This window comes from Equus quagga, chromosome 10 (genome assembly GCF_021613505.1).
Source record: "Equus quagga isolate Etosha38 chromosome 10, UCLA_HA_Equagga_1.0, whole genome shotgun sequence".
Lineage (NCBI taxonomy): Eukaryota > Metazoa > Chordata > Mammalia > Perissodactyla > Equidae > Equus > Equus quagga.
The window spans coordinates 46,805,298-46,823,063 of record NC_060276.1 but is presented as its reverse complement, the minus strand read 5'-3'; the positions used below and the strand labels follow the sequence as shown (position 1 = coordinate 46,823,063).

The following is a 17,766-nucleotide window of genomic DNA, read 5'->3' as shown; positions in this document are numbered from 1 at the left end:
AAGTGATTATAATTAAATTTGGACCAAAGATTTATTACTTGTTATAAAGACTAGCTTATTCAACTTTAAGTTACATGGATTTCTATTCGTTTCAAATAAAATAGCCCTAGTTTTATCTAACCCTCGGTTTCAGCAAACCCAGAGAGTAAATTGCTACAGGACTGTGCCCACATAGATCTGCCTTTGCAAGCTGATATGGCAGTCCTTTCACAAACCAAGATAAATACTATAGATCATGAGAATCAATTTATTCTTTGGATGCTACTTAATCAGATGTGCCATGTGTATCCAGTATTTTAAAATATCTTCTCATGCAAATAATTTGCAAAAGCTACCTTGATCTACTTTCCCTGTACAATGATTGCCAGATTTTTTTTTAATAGTTTTTAAAACAGTTTGAGGATCTTAAAATGCCAAAAAGTGATGAAATAAACACATTCACTGATTTATTGTTGGCTCTGATTCTATGGGAGAAAAATAAAGATTTTACATCTGATTCTTCAATTCATTGATCAAACAGCAAAAATTGGTTGTGCTTACATTATTCTTGGAAAGATTGAATAGCAAAGAAAAAATACGGTAATATTCAGAGAGTGTTTTATTTTTGTGAAGATACTTTAAGCCTTCATTTATTAGACTTTTTCTCCTTTTTACTTCATAAATCTTGATCTTACATTGGCATTCTGGTGCACTGCAATAATTCAGTGATGAATCTTCCTTTCTTTTGAAATTAATAATACCACAATGTTGGTTAGCATAATTAGTTCTCATTTTACAGACAAAAAATGAAAATAATATTTTTGCTTATATAGTTAGGGCTTTCGGTAATGGAAAATTATAATTCTCGTAAGAATATCATTGCTCAACAGACAAAGTTTATTTATTCTTATTAGAACAATTTAATTTCATGTAAAGCCTGAATCAGCTTGTTCTTTGAGAAATATAAGGCAGATTATGAAAATTAAGTGAAAAAACTCAGAATAGTCATAGACTCAATCTAGAAATCAATGGGAGAAAATATCTGAATATCAATACCTCTTCATTTATGATAACTAAATATTGCAACAGAGTACGTTATAGATTTCTATGTTCATGCAACCTCAAATACCAATTTTGCATTTGTTACTTCTAGGTAACCCTGGCCTATTCTAAGTGAAGAAGATTTTCAAGGAAGATTCTAGTCTAAGCAACTTGTTAGCTTGAATGATTTTGTTAACACTAAGAATTTACCGTTCCAGTTTTCTTGCATAAGTAAATTATTATCTTTGTATACTAATTCATAATAAATCTTAGTCCCTATAAACAAATGAAAATGTTTCTTCAACGTGGTTGGCAACAGAGCATAATATTTAGATTTAGAATATTTACCTCTCTGAGAACCTTATTTTAAATGATAAGCATCACTGAGAGGGGTAAGGCATTAGGCTGGAGTACTCACTCAGTAATGTCCTAATGAGCACTACTTTCTCAGCAAGCTAACAATGAAGTGAAAAAGATGAACTAGTGACGGCAGTAGGAGGACGTGTAAATTTAGACCACGAGTAGCTGTTTGTGATGAAATATCAAACAAGAGCGATGAGATTGCTGTAATGTTGAGAAAGTGAGGGTGGCCTGGGGAAAATGGGGCTTTGCACACTTCCCTACATGAGCCGCATCAGTCCCCAGGAGCCCGTTCTCACATAATGTGCAGATGGATAAGTGCCTAGGCTGACAGGAATTCTCACCTAAATGTCAGTGTGCCTTGGGAGCTAGGGAGAAATACCAGAGAGGAGTTGGAAATGAGTAACATTACCTCTGCCCTCAGACAATGCTTTGTTTCCAGATGCAGAAGGGACAATCAGGCTCATCTCAGCAGTTGGCCAAACAAGATCACCTAAATGTCATCTGCTTTACACCTGATCAATGCTATCACTGTGACCTCTGCTTTGGGAAATGTTAAAGTAAAGCCCAATAAAAAGAAGCTAATCCAAATTTCAATCCTTGCGTTTTACCCTTTTAGTTATCTCAGATCAATAACCATTCACTGGCTACTGTGATTCTCAAATGGAAGAGGGAGCTGCACATTTTTCTTAATAATAGCTAGTGTTAAAATTTAGCTACAAATGGTTTAGTGTGATTCAAAACATTAGAGCACCATGGAGCATCTCAGCATTCTGTTGTGTGTCTTTGTACACTATAATATTAAAAGTTGTGCATATTTTATAAGAACAGAGGTAAGTAACAGCACATACCAAGGTGTTTTTCTAAGGGAGAAATAAATACACATTTTTTTCTTTTTTTTCCCTGAGGAAGATTTGCTCTGAGCTAACATCTGCTGCCAATCCTCCTCTTTTTTTGCTTGAAGATGATCAGCCCTGAGCTAACATCTGTGCCAACCCTCCTCTATTTTCTTGTATGTGGGACACCTCCACAGAGTGGCTGGTGAGTGGAGTAGGTCCCCACCCAGGATCCGAACCCACAAACCTGGGCCGCTGAAGTGGAGTGGGCAGAACTTTAACCACTCGGCCACGGGGTCAGCCCCAAATTTTATTTTTTAATCTCTTTGTCCTATGACAAATGTAAAATTCAGGAAGTGATGAAATTGGTGTTCACATACCTATGGTGGCCTCTAATAGGTATTCAGTTGGGTTTCATTTAAGAAGTAAAGTCAGATGAGGTGGAAGAGAGAATATCTTGTTCTTTTCAGCCATTAAACACCTGATGCTATGTCTTTCCTAATTCTGTTACTATATTGCCAAATGGTTTGGGAAAACTACTTGCCAAACAAGAAGATATAAGTGACTCATTCTCTACTAAATAAGGAGGGGAAAGTATGACAGGAGAGTGATTAATAGCCAGATAGTTGTATATACACATGCTGTCTATTCAGAGAGTTACCTCTGAGGTCAAACTCAGAACGTTTGATGTATACCTACATTCCTAGTTAATTCAATGTGCAACTGTGTATATGGAGTTACTCATTTCTCTTAATTCTACATATTTGCATATAGTTCTTAAAGTAGCCAAAAACTAGCAGATCAGTATTTTTTATTTTCTTTTGCATGCCTCAAAATTCCAGAAGGGCTGTTTAGTCGTTGTCCAATGGAGCAGAGAAGATACATCAGTTTTCTTTTCTTATGGGGCTCTCCAATTATTTAGATATTCTCTTATAGTGGTGGGATGTGAGGTGTGATGGTATATGGTAGAGTGATGAGTTTCTTTGTCCATTTCATCTGAGAACAGGATGGTTTAAAAAGATTCAGCAAGAAGTATAAACTAATTATGGTTGGCAACTGAGTAAAATTATAATAAATGAGAGTGAATCTAACAAACAAAGATGTCAATAATGGAGAAGGTAGAATTAGAGGAAGATAATTCAGAGGGGTAGAATGATTAACGTTATTGGGTGATGACTGGCGTCATCAGTATGATGTGGTGGAGAAAGCACAGGACTTTGAAGTGAAAGGGATCTGTGTTTGAATCCTGACTTTTTTCACTTTACTAGCTGTGTGACTTGGCAATATATATAACTTCTGCTGGCCCAGCTACAATGTGACAGGAATAATCTTGACCGTGGAAAGTTGTTGTGAGATTAGTGGTTGATGAATACAAAGTGGTTGATTCATAGGTGATTCTCACTAAATGGTAGCTATTAATAATGTTATTTGACGGATGGGACAAAATTTCCAAAAGGGTGAGCACTTACCGTAAATGATAGCTATCATTTTCTTGTTGTCATAAAAAACACGATCCTCAGGTTAAGTAGCATCAAAATTTAGGTTAACTAGTGAGATTATACTAATTAGACACAATTATTTTAATTCTCTGCTATTTTGTGTTAGAAAATGGATAGTTGTGGGGGAAAAAAAGCCCCACAGTGTTCTTGCCAATCTTTGGAGGGATAGGCTTATAATAATTTCAGAAGGGAATGTGATACAGTAAAAAGAACCTAGTGTTTGGACTTCAAGTATGTGTGTTTGAATTCACCATTTGAAGGCTTAATAAGTTGTTGAATCTCTGTAAGCCTCAAATACCTCATTTGAAAAGTAGGAAAAGAGTACTTGTCAGAAATAAATGAAATATCATAATAAAATACCCAGTACAATGCCTCATACATAATAGACTCATCATAACCATCAGTCTCTACCTTCACAATCCAACATCATCATATTTCTCCAAAACAACACTGTATGCCCAGGAACTATGTTTTAAATATAGACGATCTTAATGTACCTTGAAAATTGGAATGCCCATGACCAAGAGAATTTCCTGAGACTAGTGCAGGAGATCTATTTAAGAGTTCAACCAAAGCATCAGGATTGCTAACAGAGGGAAATAATATTACTTCTTTTATTTAGGGCATAGGAAACCCATCAAGTTATATTCCCATTTTTTGTTTTTCATATACAAGAAGAAAATGAAGTGGCGATGTTAAAAAATTGGATTCTAGATTTCAAATAGCGTAAATGTTAGCTGAAAGCTAAGTAAACCTTGACAGCTAGAATAAAAGAGGCTCAAAAAATGAAGAGGTTAAAGGAAGTAGTGTGGTATTTTGAAGAATTGAAGTTCATTTTCATGGCAAACAAAGAAGGAAGACTTTTTATAGAAGTAGAACTTTTGGAAAGGCAGAGTTATCAAATTGAGGGCCACACAAGGAAGAGCCATGGGCACAGATCCTTTCCACTAGTGTCCTTCTGTTCTCACTATAGGTTCAAAACGGAACGTTTCTGGTTCTACATGTAAAGAGCTTGGAAGTGGCCACTCTGTCCTAAAGGTAAAAGCTGCACAGACTGAAAAGTCAACTGTTCCTGGATCTATAAGAGAGGGTAGGACACAGAGAAAACTGCTACCCCCAAGGCTGGAGAGGAAGACAGGCAAATACAGGGAGTCACAGCCTACCAGAGGAGAGACTCATAAGCAGAAACTGCCTCAGGAAAGTGTGCCAGGGTAGGAAAACCTGAACTGTAATTGATGAATTACTGTAGACTTACTATGGTTATTCCAATGAGTGAAATCTCCAGAGTAACCCTGTCATACGGAGGTCCCTGCATTTTGCAAGTTTTATATCCAGGAGCTAGGCCAAGTTCTCAGAATAAATATTAGAGAAAAATATACTCATGCTTCTGGCAACAGGAGGGGAAATAGAACCATTTTGAAACACCCCAGAGCACTCTATTCTTCATAAAAAGGCCAGCCATCAAGGAAAACTAGCTAACCTGAGCCTACCCTGCTGGGATATTATCAGAGCCTAAATGACCTGGTGGAACAGAAACACCCACACCGTCACTTCTAGCCTTCCACAAGGGGGAAGGGAAATACCCAGCTCCAGCCCACTCTAGCCATTCTGTTCAATCTGGCTGTCAAGAAAAATTATAAAAAGCGACAAAATACATTTTGAATAGACAGAGCAAGCATCAAAACCACATGGCAGGGAGGTTGGAATTATCAGACCAGGAACTTAAAACAACGATGATTAATATACTAAGGGGTCTAGTGAATAAAGTAGATAGTATGCAAGAACGGATGGTCAAAATAAGCAGGGAAATGGAAATCCTAAGAACACCCCCCAAAAATGCTACAAATCAAAAACACTAACAGAAATAAAGAATGTCACGAATGGGCATGTTAGTAGACTGGGAACAGCTGAGGAAAGAATCTCTGAGCTTGAGGATATCTCAATAGAAACTGCCAAAACTGAAAATCAAAGAGAAAAAAGACTGAAAAAAACACAACAGAATGTCCAGGGACTTTGGGACAGTTACTAAAGGTGTAACATATGCATAATGGGAATACCAGAAGGAGATGAAAGAGAGAAAAGAACATAAGAAATATTTGAAAAAATAATGACTGAGAATTTCCCCAAATTAACATCAGACCCTAAACCACAGACACAGGAAACTCAGAGAATATCAAGCAGGATAAATGCAAAAACAGACAAACAAACAAAAAACCTTATACTTAGGCATAGCATTTTTAAATGACAGAAAAGAAAAGATAATTTTTAAAAATCTTGAGAGAAGCCAAAGCAAAAAAACACCTTACCCATAGAGGAATAAATGTAAGAATTAAATCTGATTTCTCCTCAGAAACCATGCAAGCAAGAAGAGAGTGGAGTGAAATACTTAAATTATTGAGGGAAAAAAATCAGCATAAAAGTCTCTGTCCTATAAAATAATCCTTCAAAAGTGAAGAAGAAATAGTCTTTCCCAGGGAAACAAAAATAAGAGGGTATTTGTTGCCAGTAGATCTGCCTTGCAAGAAATGTTAAAAGAAGTTCTTTAAAGAGAAGAAAAATAACGTAGGTCAGTAACTCAGATCTAAATAAAGAAAGGAAGAGAAACAAAGAAGGAATAAGTGGAGACAGCCCTGATGGCCTAGCAGTTAAAGTTCAGTGTACTCTGCTTCAGCAGCCCTGGTTCGGTTCCTGGGTACAGAACCACATCACTTGCCTGTCAGTAGCCATGCAGTGGTGGTGGCTCACATAGAAGAACTAGAAGGACCTGCAACTAGAATATACAGCTATGTACTGGGAATTTGGGGAGAAAAAAAAAGAGGGAATAAGTGAAGGTAAAATAAAAATGTTTATATTTTCTTATTCTCATTTGATCTAAGAGATAAGAGATTGTTCAAAATAATAAAAGTAAGGTATGCTTATGTATATATCATACATATGCTTATCTAAGTTTATAAAGAAGTGAAATGAATGATACAAGGGACAGGAGGGAGGAAGGAGGATTATTTTATTATAAAGCAATCACACTACCTTTGAAGCAGTTCAGTATGATATGAAAGGGTATTTGGATTTGTTGTAAATGTATATTGCAAACTCCAGGGTAACCATTTTAAAAAGCTAAAAAAAAATTATAACTAATATGCTAAGAATGAAAAGAAAATACAACTATATAAAATGCTCTATTAATACGACAAAAGGTAGAAAGAGAGTGGAAAATAAAAATAGAAACAAAGGACAAGGGCAACAAATAGAAAACAGTAATGAATATAGTAGATAGTAACTTTATCAATAATTATTTTGAATATCAATGGTCAAAATGCAGCAATTAAAACACAAAGATTCTGGGGCTGGCCCCGTGGCCGAGTGGTTAAGTTTGCGCGCTCTGCTGCAGGCGGCCCAGTGTTTTGTTGGTTTGAATCCTGGGTGCGGACATGGCACTGCTCATCAAACCATGCTGAGGCAGCGTCCCACATGCCGCAACTAGAAGGACCCACAACGAAGAATATACAACTATGTACCGGGGGGCTTTGGGAAGGAAAAAAAATAAATAAAATCTTAAAAAAAAACAAAAAACACAAAGATTGTTGGAGGGGATCATAAAATAAGACTCAACTATGTGTTATCTACAAGAAACCCACTTTACATATAAATACACATACAGAACAAAAGTAAATGGATGCAGAAAAATATACCATGCTAACACTAATCAAAAGAAAGCAGGAATAGCTTTATTAATTTTAAACAAAGCAGACTTCAGAGCAAGGAAAGTCGTCAGCGATAAAGAAGAGCATTACATAATCATAATGGAGTCACTTCTCCAAGAACACATACCAATCCTTAATAGTGTGCACCTAACAGCAGAGCATTTAACTAAGTGATGGAAAAACTGATAGAACTGCAAGGAGAAATAGATTAATCCACTGTTGTGGTTGGAGACCTCAACACCTCTCCGTCAGAAGTGAACAGATCCAGCAGGCAGACAATCGGTAAAGACACTGTTGAATTCAAAAACAGCATCAAACAACATGATATAATTGACATCTATAGAATACTTCAGCCAAAAACAGTGATATACACATTCTTCTCAAGCTCACATAGGCTATTCACCAAGATAGACCACATTCTGGACCATAAAAAACACCTTAATAAATTTAAAAAAATAGAAATCATACATCTTCCTTCAGAACACAATGGAATTAAACTATAAATCAATAACAGAAAGGTAACTGGAAAATCCCCAAATATGTAGAATTAACCAACACACTTCTAAAAAACACATGTCAAAGAAGAAATCTCAAGAGAAATTTTAAAATATTTTGAACTAAAAGAAAATGAAAACACAACTTATCAAAATTTGTGAGATGCAGTGAAAACACTGCTTAGAGGGAAATTTATAGCATTGAATTCATGTATGAGAAAGATCTAAAATGAATCACCTAAACTTCCAGTTTAAGTAACTATGAAAAGAAGAGCAAATTAAACCAACGTCAGCAGAAAAAAAATAAATAATAAAAATTAGAGCAGAAATCAATGAAATTGAAAATGGAGGAAAATCGGTGAAACCAAAAGCTGGTTCTTTGAAAAGATCAATAAATCAATAAGCCTTTAGCCAGGCTAACTAAAAAAAAAAAAAGAATACACAGGTACACAAATTACTAATATTGGAAACAGATCCCATGGATATTAAAAGGATAATAAAGAAATACTATGAACAGTTCTATGCCCACAAAATTGATAACCTAGATGATGGACCACTTTCTTGAAAACCTATAAGGCATTGGTGAAAGAAATTGAAGAAGACACACGTAAATGGAAAGATACTTCATGTTCATGTATTGAAAGAATTAATATTGTCAAAATGTGCATACTACCCAAAGCAATCTACAGATTCCATGCAATCCCTATCAAAATTCCAATGATATTTTTCACAGAAATAGAATAAGCAATCCTAAAATTTGTATGGAATCACAAAAGACCCTGAATAGCCAAAGCAATCTTGAGAAAGAAAAACAAATCTGGAAGCATCACACTTCCTGATTCTAAACTATATTACAAAGCTATAAGAATCAAAACTGTATGACTTGGGCACAAAAATGGAGACATAAACCAATGGAACAGACTAGAGAGCCCAGAATGAAACCCCCCATATAGGGTCAACTAATATTTGACAAGGGGGCCAAGAACATCCAATAGGAAAAGGATAGTCTCTTCAAATGATGTTGGGAAGACTGGATAAATGCATGCAGAAACATGAAGGTGGACCCCTATGTTACACCATGCACACAAATTAATTAGAAATGGATCTAAGACTTAAACAGAAGGCCTGATATCATAAAATTCCTAGAAGAAAACATTGGGAAGAAGCTCATTGACATTGGTCTTGGCAATGATTTTTTGGATATGACACCAAAACCACAAACAACAAAAGTAAAAGTCAACAAGCGGAACTTCATCAAACTTAAAAGCTTCTGCACAACAAAAGAAACAATCACCAAAATGAAAAGGCAACCTACAGAATAGGAGAAAAATTTTGTAAATCATATACTGGATAAAGATATAATATCCAAAATACATAAAGAACTTACATAACTCAATAACTAAAAAACAAACAATCCAATTAAAAAATGGGCAGAGGAACTAAACAGATGGCTCTCCAAAGAAGACATGTAGATGGCCAACAGATACATGAAAAGATGCTCGATATCATTTTTTTTTATAAAGCCATTTATTTTAAAAAACTGGTTTGTCAAGTCACATACATGAGCAGATACACAACTACCAAAGTGGCCCTGTAATAGACACCACTGGGGCATTCACCACACAGTATCTGAAAAATACGGCTAAAAAAGAGGAGTCTGTTGAGTATTTACTTTCAGATTCCTAGTTGACCCTGTGTTGAATGGCTTTAAGTTAGCACATAGTGAGGGAGAGGTAGAGTCCCAAGTATAATAGCTGATGCCTCAGGGCTCCATTTAAAAACAAAACAAAAATAAAAACCATTTTCCTCTCTGCACAAAGGATGTCTATCCTATTTTTTTTTTCCTTTGTGAAAACAGAAGCCAAGTTTCTCTTCCCAAATGGTTCAGCATTCCCAATCAGTGTTGTGTGGTAACCTAGGTATTGTGCTTCTTGAGCCATCTAACTTTCCTCACCTTCCGATTCAGATTCTTCTTCTGCGTTTTGTAACCACTTGACAAATTTCTTCATCTGGTCAAGAAAAACACTCTTGCCTTTGGCAACATGTGCTTCTTTGTATCATTTCAATATCGCTTCTTCACTCAGCACATCAGCTTTATAAAAGAGAACCACGATCTTCTGAAAGGCTTTCATGAAATGGATGTTGTCATAACAGTATTCCTGAACCTTCTGGAGGAGGATCAGCTCTGACTGGCCTTGGGAGCTGAACACAGCCAGGAGAGGAGCGTATTGCCTCAGGTGCTTAAGGGCCTGCTCTGCAATGAGGTCTTCCTTCTTGTTCCACTCAACAGCATTCATTATACAGGTCCATAGGAGTCCAATCACTGCTGTTTTTGGAAGATCATTCCTCTTCATTTCTTCTTTCACATAGAGCACCACCTCCTCAATCGGGCATTCCTGAGAAAGACACTCCTGGAGCTCCTTCTGCAGTTCCTTCCTGGTGCCCAGGGACCGCTGGACTCACAGGAAGTAAGAAAGCTCCTTCAGACCTGCATCAGCAAGTATTTAGCAAAATGATCCACACTCTGTCTGTTAACTGGAAAGAGCTCAAGTAGCCTCTTGTCTAAGTTGGCTTTTCTCAAAGAAGAGAGCAGAGAGTTGGCATCTTTTTCTGTCATTCATGCTTTAAAAAGCTTGACAGCAAATGAGGCTGCAATGCCTTCCTTGACTAAGCTGTCGGTGAAGAGACTGGTAAGGATGGTGGCAGGAAGGGTGCCATTATCCAGCAGGATCCCTGACAGCATTGCCAACTTTGTCTGCTCTGTTTTGGAAAAGGCTTTAAGGAAGAAGAGAAGCTTTTTCATTTCATCCTCAAATGCCTTTTCCAAATACTTATATCTCCTGATGAGTTTATTGAAGACCTGAGCATAGTTTCAGATGATTTCATCATCTTCATTTGCTGAAAACACACAGTGGTTGGTCCTCTTCGTCTTGTCACCATCATCTATGCGTGTTCCTCCAGGGGCAAGCATACTGCCAGCCACCAGGATATCGAAGAGTGTGTCTGCACAGTGACAATAATCTAATCTTGAGCCTGTAGAGTCCAGAAACTTGGCTACAGCTTCAAGGTCATCCCTATCTTCATTAAGCCTCTGGACAAGTGTATCCCTGAAGACGGTGGGTTTGAATTTCTCTTTTTCATCCCTTTTCTGAGTTTTGAACCGCTGGCCTGTTAGCACTGGCTCCTGATGCTTAGTCATAAAATTTCTGGGTTGCTTCTCACCTGTTCGAAGGGGTAGTGGCAACACGTGAGGCTGGGGGCTGCGTTGATTCCAGCAGCAGCAGTGGCAGCGGCAGCAGTGGTGGCAGACAATGATGCTCAACATCGTTAATCGTCAGGGAATTGCACATCAAAACCACAATGATCTATCACCTCACACCTGTTAGAATGGCTATCATCAAGAGAATGAGAGATCACAAGTATTGGTGAGGATGTGCAGAAAATGGAACCCTTGTGCAGTGTTGGTGGGGATGTAAACGGGTGCAGACACTATGGAAAACAGTTCAGAGGTTTCTCAAAAAGTTGAAAATAGAACTACCAGGGGGTGACAGCATCATTGTAGGTGCATGAGTTGCTCTCTTCCTCTCCACAGACCAACAAAGGATCCCCTGCACAGCACACCAGAATGCCTGAGAGATCCATAAATCTGTACATCTAAAGGTGGGTTGACTAGATCTCATGGAGGTGGTGGAACCAAGGAGGCAGTGGTAGCAGCTCCTGAGACTGGAGGCTCCAGGAACCAAGGCAGCACCCATGAAGCAGGCTCCAGGAACCATAGTGGTGCCTATGACAAGAGGATCTAGGAACTATGATGGTGTCTGCAGCTCAGCAGCACCCTCCCCTGGCAGCAGCAGTGGCACCTGCAACCCCAGTCCTCCTGGCAGCAGGGGCTGCTTCCAAGACCTTGGTGCCCCCAGCAGTGGTGAAAGCACCTATGACCTGAGGTTCCAGGAACTGTGACAGTGTTTCAGAACAGAGGCTCTGGGAACTGAAGCAGCACGCACAATCAGAGGCTCCAGGAACCACAGTGGTGCTTGTGACCCAGTCTCTCCTCCTCCCCTAGGAGCAGTAGCAGCACCTATGACCTAAGGCTCCAGAAACCACAGCAGCAGCTACAACTGAGGTACTTCCCTCCACAGTGGTGGCAGTGGTATCCAAGAACCATGACCTGCCCGTCAGTGATGACAAAACCTGAAAACTTGGTGCCCCTGGCAGTGGCAGCACCAGCAACCCCAGAAAACCCAGGAGCAGCAGCAGATGTGGTGCATGCAACATAGGCCCCCCAGCCACAGTGGCACCCAAGGCTGCAGGGAACCAGGCAACAGTGGCAGAAGAGCCCACAACCCTGGTACTCCCCAGCCACAGCAGCACCCACAACCCTGGCCCCCTCATGTGTGGTGGCAGTGCCTGTGAACCCGACAAGCCCAGGGGTGGTGGAGGTGCCCATGAACTTGGCTCCTGCTCACCCACCTGCTTCTCCTGCCACTGTGGCTGAACAATGACCCAGGCAACCCCAGAAGCAGCAGAGGTGCTCACCAGCCTGGTGACCCCAGTGGCAACACCTGTGACTGCAGCAATATCACAAGCAGCAAGGCACCAACAACGTCACAGTTACAAGCAGCACAACAAGGGCACCAACAGCACCTCTGGCAGAGGCAGTAGAGAGTGAAAAGTGCTGGCTCTCAAATACAACCAAAAGCAGCTCAGAATCAAACTAAACAAAGCCTTACCTAAATAAGAAATGTGTTTGCTACTACAAATGTGCCAGCAGAGGAACAACTTATCAAATACCATGAAAAATGATGGTAACATGATATCACAAAAAGAAAATGACAATTCTCCAGAAACCAAACTTGAAGTCACAGAAGATTGTGATCTAACTGATAGGGAATTCAAAATAGCTGTTATGAAGAAACTCAATGAGCTACAAGAAAACTAAGAGAGGAAGTTCCATGAGCTCAGGAATAAAATTAATGAACAGGAGTACTTTACCAAAGAGACTGAAACTAAAAAAGAACCTAACAGAAATTCTGGAGCTTAAGTACTCAATAAATGAGATGAAGAATAAAGTAGAAAGCATTGGAAATAGAACAGACCATATGGAAGAGAAAATCAACAAGGTCAAAGACAGAAATCTATAAATGATTCAGGCGGAAGAGGAGAAAGAACTAAGTTTTTTTTAAATAAAGAAATTTTATGAGAAATATCTGACTCTATTAGAAAAAGCAACATAAGGATAACGGATGACCCAGAAGAAGAGGGAGAGAAGGGAACAGAAAGCTTATTTAAAGAAATAATACCTGAGAACTTCCCAAACCTGGGGAAGGAACTGGATATACAAGTACATGAAGCTAATAGAACTCCTAATTATCTAACACAAAAAGACCTTCTCCAAGACACATCACATTAAAAGTGTCAAAAGCCAATGACAAAGAAAGAATTTTAAAGGCAACTATGAAAAAAGATAGTAACCTACAAAGGAAATGCCATTAAGCTATCATCAGATTTCTCCACAGAAGCTCTACTGGACAGGAGAGAGTTGAACAACATATTGAAAATGTTGGAAGATAAAAACTGCCAGCCAAGAATACTATCCACTGGGGCTGGCCCGGTGGCGCAGCAGTTAAGTTTGCACATTTGCTTTGGTGGCTCTGGGTTCGCCAGTTTGGATCCCAGGTGCAGACCTACCCATCGCTTGTCAAGCCATGCTGTGGCAGGCACCCCAAATATAAAGTAGACGAAGACGGGCAGGGATGTTAGCTCAGGGCCAGTCTTCCTCAGCAAAAAAGAGGATTGGTGGAAGATGTTAGCTCAGGGCTAATCTTCCTCAAAAAGTAAAAAAAAGAATATTGCTTTATCCAGCAAAGTTATACCTTAGATATGAAGGAGAAATAAAAGCTTTCCTAGACTTAAACAGAAGGCCAAAACCAGACAAAGATGTTACAAGAAAACAAAACTAAAGAACAATATCTCTCGTGAACATAGATGCAAAAAATCCTCAACAAAATATCAGCAAATAAAATTCAACATACATAAAAAGAATTGTACACCACTAAAAATGCATGAAAACAAACTATTATAACTTAGAGAAAATAACAAGTCAACCTACAAACATATCCTCCCTCCCAGGTTGTACTATTTGTGGAAAGGTATTTTGCTGAGCATAAGAAAACGGGACCATTAATTTATCACTTAGCATATTTTCAGTTTCAATTTTCAGAAAATCCAATTCAAACGGGTTTCAAGGTTTAGAAGAAAATTTATAACACTAAATGCTTTTTTAGAATGGAAAGGTCTCAAATAAAATACTCCAGCTTCTATCCTAGAAGACTAGAAAAAGAAGCGCAAATTAAACCCAATGTAAAACAAGAAAGGACATCATGAAGATCAAAATAGGAATCAACAAAATAGAAAACAGAAAACAATAAAGAAAATCTTAAGTAGATTAATAAAATTGATAAATCTCAAGTAGAATATAACACTCCCATTATGCATCTGTTACACCCCCTTGTTCTCCCACAGCCCTTGGACATTCTGTTGTATTTTTTTCAGTCTTGTGCTCTTTGCTTTTCAGTTTTGGAGGTTTCCATTGACATATCCTCCAGCTCAGATTTTTCCTCAGCTGTGGTCCAGTCTACTAATATGTCTTTAATAATATCAAAGGCAATCTTCATTTCTGTAACAGTGTTTTCAATGTCTAGCATTTCTTTTTGATTCTTTCTTAGAAATCCACGTCTCTGCTTACATTATCCATCTGTTCTTACATGTCATTTAAGAAGTGTTGTCTTTTCAGTAGTTCAGCTTTTTGCTTGTCATTAGGATGGAGTGGAGACTTCTAAGCTTCTTGCATGCTGGACCAGAAACAGGAAGTCTCTAGATTGTTTTTTTTTTAAAGATTTTTATTTTTTTCCTTTTTCTCCCCAAAGCCACCCGGTACATAGTTGTATATTCTTCATTGTGGGTCCCTCTAGCTGTGGCATGTGGGACGCTGCCTCAGCGTGGTTTGATGAGCAGTGCCATGTCGGCGTCCAGGATTTGAACCAACGAAACACTGGGCCGCCTGCAGCAGAGCGCACAAACCCAACCACTCGGCCACGGGGCCAGCCCCAGGAAGTCTCTAGATTTTTTAAATTATTTTTTAAATTTTAGGATGGTTTTAGATGCACAGAAAAGTTGCAAAGATAGTACAGAGTGTTCATGTAAACCTCAAACATAATATAACCTGTTGTTAGTATCTTACATTGGTATGGTACATTTGTCACAACTAGTGCACTACTGGTGATAATCTATTATTACATAAAGTTCATACTTTGTTCAGATGACTTTAGATTTATCTAATGTCTTTTTTCTGTTCCAGACTCCCATCCAGATACTACATCACATTTAGTCATCATGTCTCTTTAGGCTTCTCTTTGACTGTGAGAGTTTCTCAGACTTTCCTTAATTTTGATGACCTCGATAGTTTTAGGAAGTACTTGTCATGTATTTTGTAGAAAATCTCTCAATTTTGGCTTGTCTTTTCTCAGCATTGGACTGGAGTAATTTTGGGGGTTGGGGGTGGATAATACCACAGGGGTAAAGTACTATTCTCATCACATCATCTCAGCGATACATGGTATCAACATGACTTATCATTGATTATGTTAAACATGATCTCCTGCCCCAGGTAGCATTCTCCAGGTTTCTCTACCAAAAAAGTTACTTTTTTCCATTTTTTCTACTCTATTCTTTGGAAGCAAGTCACTAAGCAAAGTCCACATGTGACTGGAGGAAGAGGGGCATTAATCTCCACCTCTCAGAAAGGGGCATCTACAAAAATTATTTGGAATTTTACTATAAGAAAGTGTTGCCTCTTCTCCCACATTTATTTATTCAATTATTTATCTATTTCAGCATGAATTTGTGGAGATTTATTTTATTCTTTCATTATAATAAAATATTATGTTATTTATTGCATTGAACAGATTGTTCTAGCTTTGTCTGTTAGGAGATTTTTTCAGGTCGGCTCCTGTTTCCTTTTGATATACCCTTATCCTTTTACTTTCTCAGCACTACCTTACTTTCTGAGCACTTCCTTACTTCTTGACTCTATAAGACATTCCAGGCTCATCTTGTATATTCCCTACCCCGGCCCTAATAATTTCTCCTAGGATCCCTGATTCTTTTTACTGAGGAATAGTACCTAGAAATCTAGATATGGTGCTGATGCACTCAGTGCTACTGGGGTTATTGCTTCCAAGTCCTCTCAGTTGACAGAGTTAGGAAAATATATATGTATACTAACCCATGTATACACACATATCTATGCTTATTTCTATATCTCTCCATTTGTATCTATATTAAGCTATACGTGTAATCATACTGATGTCACCAATCATAATGCAGTATCATATGGTTCATTCCAGCCTTTCTCCCCTTGCTTATCTGGAACTTCCCTCTCCAGTCATGAAAAACCCAGCTCCCACCATCCACTTTCCATTTACTTAGTTCAATCTCAGTATTCATGTAAAGCGGTTACAGAATTTTTAACCTGTACCCCTGTGAGAAACAAATTTACCAACTAGAGGACAATGCTTACAGATAGCTCTTTTTGTATTTAGCCTTAAAGTTTCTAGCCAAATCACCATTTTCAAAAGTTACTTAGATCAGCTTTTTCCCCCCATCCCCTTTAGTGAAGTCATACTGTTGTAATGCAGGTAGATTCTGCAAGCCGTCCTTGCATACCCAACCTACTGGTGGTTATTATGTTTTAATTGAAGTTTACTCTTTAATGATGTACAGTAATATGTCTTGACAAATGCACAGTGTTAAGTATCTACCACCTCTGTACCACACAGAATAGTTCCATCACCCTAAAAAATCCTCTGTTCATCCCCTTGTAACCAACCACTCTCCCTCCAAACCCCTGAAAACCACATTTGTTTTCTGTCCTTATATTTTTGCCTTTTCCAGAATGTCATATAAATGGAATCATTTAATATGTAACGTTTTTGATCTGACTTTTTTCACTTAACAAAATTCATTTAAGTTTCATTCATCTTTCATGCTTTAATACTTGGTTCCTTTTCATCACTGAATAATATGCCCTTAATGATTGTACCACAATTTGTTTTTCCATTCACTTTTGAAGGACATCTTGTTTGCTGCAGTTTTTGATGATCATGACTAAAGCTGCTATAAACATTCATGTACAGGTTTTCGTGTGAACATAAGTTTTCAATTCACTTGGGTAAATACTTACAGGTGTGATTAATGGGATTGTGGTAATTCTGTGTTTTACTTTATAAGTAACTCCCAAACTGTCTTCACAAGGACTGACCCCTTTTGCTTCCCCCCCACCACAATGAATGAGAGTCTCTGTTAGTCCGAATCTTTGCAACCATTTCATGTTGTCAGTTTTATTTTTCGATTTGCATTTATCTAAGGACACATGATGTTGAGCGTATTTTCATATACTGATTTGTCATTAGTATATCTTTTTTTATGAAGTGTCTATTTAGGTCTTTTATCATTTGTTTCATTTCCCCTCCCCCCCGCCCCTTACTCTTGAGTTTTGAGAGTTCCTTGTGTATTCCGGATACAAGTTTGGTTGTTTTCATCAGATATGTGATTTGAAAATATTTTCTCCTAGTCTGTAGCTGGTCTTGTCATTCTCTCAATATATTTTTCAAATCAAAAGTTTTTAGATTTGATAAAGTCCAACATACCAGTTCTTTTCCCTTCATGGCTCATGCTTTTGATGTGTCTGAAAGCTCATTGCTAAACTCAAGGTCATGCAGATTTTCTCCTAGAAGTTTTATATTTTTTTCATTTTTACAGTTAGGTCTATGATCTATTTTGAGTTAATTTTTTGTTA

General features: G+C 38.1%; 1 pseudogene; it reads right to left on the bottom strand.

Moving 5' to 3' along the window:
* Positions 1-9,797: 9,797 nt before the first annotated feature.
* Positions 9,798-11,109, bottom strand: LOC124245992 (basic leucine zipper and W2 domain-containing protein 2-like; annotated as a pseudogene).
* Positions 11,110-17,766: the final 6,657 nt, after the last annotated feature.